The sequence below is a fragment of the Notamacropus eugenii genome, chromosome 3, assembly GCF_028372415.1.
Source record: "Notamacropus eugenii isolate mMacEug1 chromosome 3, mMacEug1.pri_v2, whole genome shotgun sequence".
NCBI lineage: Eukaryota > Metazoa > Chordata > Mammalia > Diprotodontia > Macropodidae > Notamacropus > Notamacropus eugenii.
Genome location: NC_092874.1, coordinates 357,456,798 through 357,468,914, shown reverse-complemented (window position 1 = coordinate 357,468,914; position 12,117 = coordinate 357,456,798).

The window sequence follows — 12,117 nt, the reverse complement described above, 5'->3', positions numbered from 1 at the left end:
GCCATCTTTCCAGAACCCTCTCCCCTTTGTTTTCTTTTAATATTGCTTGGTTCCATTTTGACAATTTGATTATTGGTCAATTGAATCATTGAATTATATTTATGGTATTCTAAATATCAGGATATGTACGAGGTAAATGCTTTCTATTGTTTATCCTACTTTAAACTCCTTCCTCTAAGTCCTTATTTATACTTCTTTCATCTATCTCTTCATTTCTTAGATCCATTTTTTCTAGTCGTTGTGACCACACCATTTTCTTCCTGTGATTTGCCATATTTTCTATACACTCATTTCTTTTGACTATATTAATACACATATACATTCAGACATATGTACACCTATAAATACACTATATAAGAAGTGTGCACTTGCATATATGTATATATTATATACTATAACATGTCTTTATTTTATTTGATGTATTATTCCATTTACTTCCATCTCTAGACTCAGAATCTAGTTCAAGGCTTTGTATCTGAGTCAGGCTCTTTCCTCTCCCAGACTCCTGGATGTATCCTTTCTTGATTCCGATTTTTTTTTGTATTCCTGCAAAGATTTGGAAGAAAAAATTATTTGAATAATGAAATGAAAGATATAAATTCATTCTTAGGTTTAAAAAATCATTCCTTGAGAATGGTTTTGTAATAGGGCTTTTTAAATTTTTTTGGTTATTCAAGAATCAGCATGTTGACATAATAAAAATAAATATGCAATAATGAATTATATGAATTGGAATAGTCACTGTAATATTTTTACTCAACGTGGATTTAGATAAGTGACATTTTATGTATATTGCTTATCAAGTATGTCATTATAGTTTTAAAGATAAATTTATTCATGTATCTTTAAATTATGCCATACAGATATTAAAATAAATCTATAATGAATGTTTATACGACGATTGCATTTGAGTTATTTAATATATATACTTAAAATGAATGCATTTTAATTACTAGGTCTTCAAGCAGATTAGCTTAGCAAACAAACTAACGACGGAAAGCTTGAGAATTTGTTCATAGGTACATATTTCTTGGAAACATGATTGTTATTAAATCCTTTACATTTATGTTTAGTAATAACAAAGCAGCAAGGAAGGCACTAGTAATGCATACATTTTCTATAACTGCCTGTAACATTTTCTTTTAACCTTAACTCATTCCTATTTTCCAGATGGAAACATAGCTATCAGGCTAAGAAAAGACCAGTGATGTTCTTTCTCCACGTTTGTTGGGAGCACTGAATGTCACATAGCATTGAATAAAGAGATAATGCATAAGTGGAATGTATATCATTTCCCCTCTTACAGATTTTTCATCAACAGTGGAAAATTATCTTTAAGATATTTTTATGACAACTCTCCCATGAATAATTTCTCTTCACCAATACTTTGCTTGTTTGTGATCATATCTGTAAGATCACAAGAGGCAAATTTGACTCCTCAGGTTTATATGCACAGCAACATCCAAAAACGCAAAAGAATTTACTAAAAGAACATATTTCATCAGAGACTTTTCTTTTAGAGACAAGATGAAATATAGTAGATAAAGAATTAACCTCAAAACCAGGAAGAAACAGATTCAAGGGTGACTTCTGACTCACCCTGATTATGTGACTCTGTGAAAGTCACTTAAACTGTCAGTGCTCTGGGCAATTGTCTCAGATATTAAGTTACAGGAAAGGTGTTGACATGCATGGCTAGTGACTGTTTCCTCATGGGAGTTCCATATATTAATATAGTCACAGGCACAAATCTGTTTCTAGTTAGTTCTTTTGTACAAAAAGAAGTTTCCAATAAATCAGCATTGAAGAAGTCACTGAGAATGGATTACAGTGGGTTTGAAAACGTTCCCAACTCCAAAGACTCCACTGGACAATTAATCCCAAAAGAGCAGAGTTTTCTTCGTCTTTTTTTCTTTCGATAGTATTGGATTGTGTCAATAAAAAGAAAGTGAATCCTTGATTGCAGAGGATCCCATTTCAATAAGATGTGATCAGATTTTTTATCAAGGCCTTTACAATTTATTTATTTATTAAAGTTGTTTTTTTTTTTTTTTAAGTGCTTTAAGCATTTTGGCGACACTATTTTTAACCTGAATACCTGTAGAGTAGATTCATAAGGCTTGGATACACTTGGAAAAGAGAATAGTAAACATAAAATTCACCAAAGTTTAATTCAGAATTGGTTCTTTCTAAGCCCTATTTGGATATATAAATATCAGAGGGTATACATTTAAGAACCACACATTATTCATCTTTGTATACTTAACAAAATACCTGGACATTAGTTTTCACTTAGGAGATGTAATCAACATTTACTGAACGAATGAATTGAATGAAATGAAATTGAAGTGATGAGAATGGATCACATCAATTCTCTTCTCAGAAACCTTTTGTAGTTCACTTTGCTCAAAGTATAGAATTACACTTCTTTGTACTAGCATTCAACACAACTTCAATCTGAGTTCAATTTAAGTTTCCAATATATCTTCTAAGTAACTTTTAACCTTTTTCTCCATATAAGGTTTTTTTTTAAATTCTGAATTCTCTATGTATACATCATTTATTCTTATTTCCATTGCTTAATTCATACTGTTCCTCTCACCTAGAATGATTTCACCATTCTTTCCACTCTTTGAAATCTTATCTTTTATTTATTGGCCTATATAGTTTTATACCATATTAAAAGTTGGGGACCAGGATAGAGAAGAGATTTGAAATTATGGCATATAAGGATCAATTGAAGGAAGTGAGAATGTTTAGACTGGAGATCAGGAGTCTCAGTATTTTCTTTTTTATGTCTGTAAGTCTTGTGTCAAGATTGGAAAAGAACTATGATAAGGCTACATGTTGTCACCTTATTTATTTAACGTATATGCAAAATACTAGACTGGATGAATCAAAAGTGAAAATGAAGGGTTCCAGAAGAAATATCAGCAATCTCAGATATACAGACAATACCACTCTGATGGTAGAAAGTGACAAGGAATTAAGAACCCTCTTGATGAGGATGAATGAGGAGAATTTGAAAGCTGACTTGAAGCTTAACATAAAAAAAAAGATCTTGGCAGCTGATCCCATCAATTCCTGGCTGAAAGAGAAAATAAATGGAAGTAATGTCAGATTTTATATTCTTGGGCTTGAAGATTAATGCAGATGGTGACTGCGGCCATAAAAGTAAAAATGCTTACTCCTTGGAAGGAAAGTTATGGCAAATTTGGACAACATACTAAAAAACAAAGACATTGCATCGTCAATAAATGTCTGCATAGTTAAAGATATGAATTTTTAAGTAGCAATGTGTGACTGTGAGAGATGGATTATAGGGAAAGTTGAATGGCAAAATGAGTGCTTTCAGACTGTGGTTCTGGAGAAGACTTTGAAGAGTCCATTGGACAGGGGGGAGACTCAATCAGTCCATACTTAAAGAAATTAATTCAAGCTGTTCAATGGAAGATCAAATACTGAAACTGAAGCTTAAATACTTTGGCCAAGTAATGAGAACACAGGACTCTTTGGAAAAGATTGTGTTGTTTGGAAAAATTGAAGGCAAAAGGAAAAGGGGATGGCAGAGAATCATATGAATAGGTAGTGTGATGGAAACATTGAACATGAACTTAGACAAAATTTGAGAGATCGTGGAAGATAGAAGGGCCTGTGTGCAAATGACTGAAGGACTGAACAAATATCCTGTCTCCAAATAGATTGTACGTTCCTGGTGGATAAAACCATATGTAATAATTCTTTCTGAACCCCAGACCACTGAGCATGCGCATATTAGGGATTCAAAATATTTGTTGAACAAATAATTATGAATCTGCCTGCACATACACTAGATATTTTCCTTTCCTCAAAAACCCTGAATGAAATGTGTCTGTGACTTCACAGTCACTCATATTTTACAGAACTTTAAGGTTTATAACACCTTGTCCTCACAACAACACTTTGAATCTAAGTATTACACATCCCCATGAGATAGATAAAAAAAAAAAATGAGGTCTGTAATTGGTTAAGGGGCTTGTATATCTGGAAAAATAATAATAACTTATATTCGCATAGCCCTCTAAGGTATACAAAGCATTTTAAGCAAATATCATCTAATCCTTACAACAATAATGTAAGATAGATACTGATATTATCCTCACATTACAAATGAGGAAAGTGTGATGGAGGTGTTAAATGACTTATTCAGTCACACAACTAGTAGTGATGTAACTGAGGTAGGCTTGGAACTCAGATGTGACACCAGTTCTAGCACACTGTACATTATGCACTAGTTCCCAGAGATATATGGTGCAGTTTTGGAAAATGCTTTTGGGAAAAAAAAGAATGAAAAGACGAAAAATCCAATGATAGTTTAATAATATTAATATAGTAGGTTTCTTTTATTATGGCCTCAAGCCAGACTTCCCATGCCTTGATTGTTAGTGGTTTAAAAATTGTTTTGTTTCTCTTAGTCACCACAGAAATACAAAATACTATGCCAACAACTGGATGATTCTTCAGCGTAAGCCAAGCATAAACCACAGTATGTAAAGTATAGTGGAGCAATTAGAAGGAGGAAGTTTTCCCTACTGCTCAGGAGAATATTATAATCAGTTCATATTATAGCGCAATAATTAAGAGTCTTAGGGCTAAAATATTTCAGGTGTGAATATGAAGCAACTACTCATTCCACTCCACCTCCAAGAATTCCTGCTGTAGTTCTTGTCAAGATATAGAACTGTAATATCGTCTCTGAAAATTGATCCTCTTCTTCTTTCTCCCACCTCAGTTGTCTAGTACTTAGAGATTATTGCTACATGTAAAATATAATAGGAGGCTAACATTTTTAAAGCAAGCAAGGAAGAAAGGGAAGAAGTAAGAAAGGAAGGAATTAAGGAAGGAAGAAAAGATGGAGGGAAGGAAGGAAGAAAAGAAGGAAGGAAAAATGATTTGGAAGAGAGAAAGAAGGATTTGGAAAGAAGGGAGGAAGGATTTGGGAGGAATGGAGTTGAAGGGAGGAAATGCCATACACTTAACTATTCTTAAGGTCTCAGACTACTTCTCTAGTTTCTAGGCATTTACACTGGCAAAAATAGCTGATTAATCTTAAAACTGCTTTTGTTTCTATTATATAGATGGATACCTTAAAAATTGTTTTGACCAATATGTTCACATCAATAATTCTCTGTTAACAGCGTAACTATGAGCTCATATAATCTCAGAGCTTGAAACTATCTCAGAAGACATTTAGAGTAACCTTTTCCTGACTGAGACTCCTTGCAGTAAAATCCCAGCAAAATGTGATCCATTTAAGAATAGGGATGATTTTAAAGAATTATCTTCTTCAAAAGATCATTATATAATGTGGATATATTCTCTGCTGACAGATTCAGTTGCTTTGTAATTTAGTCATCTGGTGGCCACCTTTGTAGCAGTGAGTCTCTAAATTGAGTAGTCTCTTAGAAGAATTGTCAGATTGTTTTAGAGCCTAGGCTTAAAGTCAACTGAGATCAAATCCTGCCTTGAGCACTTAATTGCTATGTGACTCTGGCAAGTCACTTAACCACTCTCAGTCTGTTTCCTTATCTGTAAAATGCTAGGTTTGGACTACAGGCCCTCTCTGTTCCCTTCTAGGTCCAAACCTAAGAACCAGGGGTGACCTCTATGCCATGATGAAGTACAGTGGAGGAATAAGCAGTGTTTACTTTATAAAAAAAAAAAAGTATTAATGAAGCATGATTCTTACATTTATCAACTGATATGTAATTTATACTAAATAAATTTGAACAAGAATGGATAGTAAAAAATGTGTAGTGAATGAGTTATTTTATTCAACTGCAAATTTCTGGATATTTTTTTTTGCTGCCTAACAGAATTTAGCTTAACTTTAAGATGAAAATTTGCCTTTTTCTTCATTTATTTGTAACTATATTCTAAATGACATCACACTGATTGTTGTTGCATTTTTTCATATTGTTAGATTTTTTACTCAGATTTGTGGCATTGCAGCTGCACATTCAGAGAGATGTCAGTACTCACATATTATTTCAACGTTTATTTTAAGTCTTACAGTAAATAACAATTTGTGATTCTGCATTATCAAACTTGTGTCCAGTTCAATGCATTGCCCATGATTGCTTTACCTGAAAAGACTTTTAAAATGAAGAACAAACAAAACAAATTAACATTATTCTACGTTTACACTAGACTAAAATAATTGCTCAAGGGAAGGAAGGCATTTATCTAGCTGATTAAACATGGAATGACTTTCAATTCAAAAATCGTTTATTAAATCACAAAAGTCACCATCTGGAAGCCTTCAAACAAAGACTTCAAGTCAATTTTTATGAATTCTGTCATTGGGATACTTCCATCCATTTTCTTATACTATCTTTCTCTCTATTCTTTCTGTTTCTGTCTTTTTGTATCTCTCTCTCTTCCTCCTCACCTGTTTCTCTGTCTCTGTCTCTCTCTCCCCCATCTCCTTAACAGACTGTTTTGTTTCTGACTAATGTCTATTTTAATCTTCCCTGGGTAGCTTGGTGACACAACAGACAGAGTGCTGGGCTAGATATCAGGAAGTGTCATCTTCCTGGATTCAAATCTGGCCTCGGGTGCTTACTAGCATGTATCCCTGGGAAACTCTTGAACATAATTGCCTAAGTTCTTCATCTATAAATAGAGGTGGAAAAGGAAATGTCAAACCACTTCAGCATCTTTGCCAAGAAAATCCCAAATGTGGTCACAAAGAGTCTGACACAACTGAAATGATCAAATAAGGAATAATCTACATTTCTTCTTATCTTTTCCCTTGGCCCTGTCCCTCCTACTTCCCTGTTAGGTATGTTGTATTTATCTACCCAGCTGTGTGTATGTGCATATTCCTCAAGAAGAATGAAGTTCAGATCTCATCTACTCCCCACTATTGTTCCCCTTTGTCATAAAAACTCTTATTTATGCACTTAGTTTATATGGGATAATACTCCCTATTTTCCCACTTTGTTTTAACCTATCCCAGTGCATTCTTATTCCCCATTCATTACATTCTTCTTTTGAGATTATCCAAACACAACAGTATCACATTCAGGCCATGTACCTTACCCTCTAAGACCCATGGTGATGATAAAATTCTTAGGAATACATGTGTGATCTTTCCATGAAAGAATGAAAAGAGTTTAATCTTAATTAGTCCCTCATGTTTTTTTAATCATATTTACTTTTTTATACTTCTTTTGAACCTTACGTTTATGTACCAAATTTTCTACTTAGCTCTAGTCATTTCATCAGGAATGCTTGAAAATGCTCTATTTCAGTGAAGATCCACATTCCCTCCCTGCCCCCGTGGGCTGGGTAGGATTATCTTGGTGGGAAGTCTAGAACATTTGATTTCTAGAATATCACATCCCAAGCTTTATAGTTCTTTTTTTTTTTCTAAAGAGGCATTATAAATATTTCATTTCTCTGGTTATAAGTAAATAAAATTTTAACCATTACTTTATTTTAAATTTTGAGTTCAAAATTCGATCCCTCTTTTCTTCTCCACAGCCCTGAAAAGGCAAGTAATTCTGCATAGATTATACAGGTGCGGTCATGCAAAATGTATTTCCAAAATGATCATGTGATGAAATAAAACACTGACAAAGAAACATGAGAAAAACAAAGAAAGTAAAAATAAAGTATGCTTTTTTCTCTATCTGGATTTCACCAGTTCTTTCTCTGGAAGTGGATAGAATTTTTCATCGTAAATCGATTGGAATTACCTTGGATTGCTGTATGGCTAAGTATAGCTAAGTCACACTAATAGCTGATCATCATATAATTTTGCTTCTATGTACACTGTTCTCCTGCTTCTGCTCGATTCACTTTGCATCAGTTCATATAAGTCTTTATTACAGGTTATTTTCTTTTTCTTTTTTTCTTTTTCTTTATTTAAATTTATTTATTTATTTAATTTTAACATTCATTTTCACAGAATTTTGGGTTCCAAATTTTCTCCCTCCTTGTCCCCTCCCCCACCCCAAAACACCGAGCATTCCAATTGACCCCATCACCAATCTGCTCTCTCCTCTCTCATCCCTCTCTGCCCTTATCTCCATACTCTCCTCTGTCCTGTAGGGCCAAATAACTTTCTATACCCTTTTACCTGTATTTCTTATTTCCTAGTGGCAAGAACAGTACTTGACAGTTGTTCCTAAAATTTTGAGTTCCAACTTCTTTTCCTCCCTCCCTCCCCACCCCCTCCCTTTGGAAGGCAAGCAATTCAATATAGACCAAATCTGTATAGTTTTGCAAATGACTTCCATAATAGTTATGTTGTCTAAGACTAACTATATTTCCCTCCATCCTATCCTGCCTCCCATTACTTCTATTCTCTCTTTTGATCCTGTCCCTCCCCATGAGTGTCAACCTCAAATTGCTCCCTCCTCCCCATGCCCTCCCTTCCATCGTTATCCCCACCCTGTTTATCCCCTTATCCCCCACTTTTCTGTATTGTAAGATAGGTTTTCATACCAAAATGAGTGTGCATTTTATTCCTTCCTTCAGTGGAGTGTGATGAGAGTAAACTTCATGTTTTTCTCTCACCTCCCCTCTTTTTCACTCCACTAAAAAGTCTTTTGCTTGCCTCTTTTATGAGAGATAATTTGCCCCATTCCATTTCTCGCTTTCTCCTCCCATGTATTTCTCTCTCACTGCTTGATTTCATTTTTTTAAAGATATGATCCCATCCTCTTCAATTCACTCTGCACACTCTGTCTCTATGTATGTGTGCGTGTGCATGTCTGTGTGTGTGTGTAATCCCACCCAGCACCCAGATACCGAATAGTTTCAGGAGTTACAAATATTGTCTTTCCATGAAGGAATGTAAACAGTTCAACTTTTATAAGTCCCTTTGACTTCTCTTTGCTGTTTACCTTTTCATGCTTCTCTTCATTCTTGTGTTTGAAAGTCAAATTTTCTTTTCAGCTCTGGTCTTTTCATCAAAAATGCTTGAAAGTCCTCTATTTCATTGAAAGACCAATTTTTCCCCTGAAGTATTATATTCAGTTTTGCTGGGTAGGTGATTCTTGGTTTTAGTCCTAGTTCCTTTCACTTCTGGAATATCCTATTCCATGCCCTTCGATCCCTTAATGTAGAAGCTGCTAGATCTTGTGTTATCCTGATTGTATTTCCACAACACTTGAATTGTTTCTTTCTAGCTGCTTGCAATATTTTCTCCTTGACCTGGGAACTCTGGAATTTGTCCACAATGTTCCTAGGAGTTTCTCTTTTTGGATCTCTTTCAGGTGGTGATGGGTGGATTCCTTGAATACTTATTTTGCCCTCTGGTTCTAGAATCTCAGGGCAGTTTTCCTTGATAATTTCATGAAAGATGATGTCTAGGCTCTTTTTTTGATCAAGGCTTTCAGGTAGGCCCATAATTTTTAAATTGTCTCTCCTGGATCTATTTTCCAGGTCATTTGTTTTTCCAATGAGATATTTCACATTCTCTTCTATTTTTTCATTCTTTTGGTTTTGTTTTGTGATTTCTTGGTTTCTCATAAAATCATTACACTCCATCTGTTCCATTCTAACTTTGAAAGAACTATTTTTTTCCGTGAACTTTTGAATCTCCTTTTCCATTTGGCTAATTCTGCTTTTGAAAGCATTCTTCTCCTCATTGGCTTTTTGAACCTCTTTGGCCGATTGAGTTAGCCTATTTTTCAAGGTGTTATTTTCTTCAGCATTTTTTTGGGTCTCCTTTAGCAGGGTGCTGACCTGCTGTTCATACTTTGCTTGCATGTCTCTCATTGCTCTTTCCAGTTTTTCCTCCACCTCTTTAACTTGATTTTCAAAATTTTTTGAGCTCTTTTTGAGCTCTTCCATGGTCTGAGACCATTGAGTGGGCTGGGATACAGACGCCTGTACTTCTGTGTCTTTCCCTGATGGTGAGCATTTTTCTTCCTCATCAGAAAGGAAGGGAGAAAAAACCTCTTCACCAAGAAAGTAACCTTCTATAGTCGGGTTTTTTCCCTTTTCTGGGCATTTTCCCAGCCAGTGACTTGATTTCTGAATATCCTCTTCACACCCACTTTGCCTCCAGATCTGCCCAGCCAGTGCTTGGGGTCTGAGATTCAAATGCAGCTCCCCAGACTGAGGGCTTCTGTGGGGGCGGGGCTGCTATTCACTGTGAGATCAAGTTCAGGTGCTCAGGTGGGGGCAGTGCAGCCTCTTGGGGCTCAGTTCCCTCAGAGTGTTTATGCAGAGACCTTCAACAATGGATCCAGGCTCCTGCACTTGGGGAGCCCTGGTCTGCTCCCACCTCCACTGCTGCCTTCCAAGGGGGCCTGAGTTATGGGGGCAACCCACTCCCCTCTCGACCCACCAAAGAGACCCTCTCACTGACCCTTGTCACCTGTGAGTGGAGGGACCCACGCGGCTGCTGGATATTCTGTCCCTGAAGCCTGCTCGGATCTGCTCCCTGCTCAGATCTGCTCCCTGCTCTGATGTGCTCCTCTCAGCGCTGAGTGGCCAATGCAGGGGTGGGCTGTGTTCCACGTCCGCAGCGCAAAGAATCTTTTGCGAGAGGTTTTCAGGCTCTCTGGAACAGAAATCTCATCTGCTCCTCTGTTCTGTGGCTTCTGCTGCTCCAGAATTTATTGGCAGTTCTTTTTTACAGATATTTTATGGGCTGTGGGTTCAGAGCTAGCGTATGTGTATGTTTCTACTCCGTCATCTTGGCTCGGCCCCCTCTACAGGTTATTTTCTTAAAGCATTCTGCTGATCATTTCATTTCTTAGAGCATAAGAGTATTCCACCATAATCTACTTGTTCATAAAATGAATTAGCATCTCCTCAATTTATTTTTGCTATTACATAAAAAGCTGCTGTAAATATTTTGTACATATAGGAATTTTTCTTTTTGTAAATCTCTTTAAAATATAGAACTTGTAGTATCATTGCCGAATCAAAAGGTGTGGATTGTTTTATAGCACTTAGGTCGTAGGTCCAAATTGGTCCCCAGAATGTTTGGATCAATCTACAGTTCTTCCAATAGTGCATTGGTGTCCCATTTATCCCGTATCTTATCCCACATCTGTCATTCTCCTTTTCTGTCATATTAGTCTTCATAGGTGTGAGATAACTGCGCAGAGTTTTTAATTTGCATACGTCTAGTCAATAATGATTAAATTATTTTTTCATATAATTGTAGATGGCTTTGATGACTTCATCTGAAAACTGTTAATTAACAGCAAGAAAACACAGGTGCTCCATCAGCCACCACCACACCATCTATATGTGGAACCATTGGTTACAATAAATAGAAAAGTTTTGAATGTTATGGATAAGTTTACTTACCTTGGTAGTGTACTTTCTAGAGATGTACACATTGACAAAGAGGTTGGCACACATATTGCCAGAGCTAGCTCAGTGTTTATGAGGCTCTGAAAAGTATAGGAGAGAAGGCATATTAGACTGTCTACCAAACTGAAGAGCTACAGAGCTGTTGTGCTGACCTCATTGTTGTCTACCTGTGAAACATGGACTATCTACCAGCGCTATGCCAGGCAACTGAATTGCTTCCATTTGAATTATCTTAGGAAGATTCTGAAGATCACCTGGCAAGGTAAAGTAACAGACATTGAGGTCCTTGTTCGAACTAAACTGCCACGCATTCAAGCTATGCTTCAGAGAATGCAACTCCAATGGGCTGGCCACATTGTTTAAATGCAAAATATATGCTTGAAAAAAGAGTATTTTATGGAGAACTTGCATGGGGCAGGTGATCACATGATGGTCAGAAGAAGAGATACAAAGACACTCTCAAGGTCTCTCTCAAGAGCTTTGCATTTGATTGTGTGACATGGAAGACATCAGCAGAGGATTGCTCAGCTTCATGTGCCTGTATCAGAAAGAGTGCTGTGCTCTATGAGCAAAACAAAATTGAGACAGCACAAAGGAAATGTAGGTTGCACAAATTTGGAGAATCTACCCCAAATGTTCACATGGGCTATCAGTGCTCAATCTATTGTAGAGAATTCCAAGCCACAGGTGAACACATTGAAACTTGACTCTATCATCGAGATGTCATTTTGATCCTCTTTGGGAACGAAGGATAACAACCACTGTCACATGTGTTTATATCCTTTGACCATT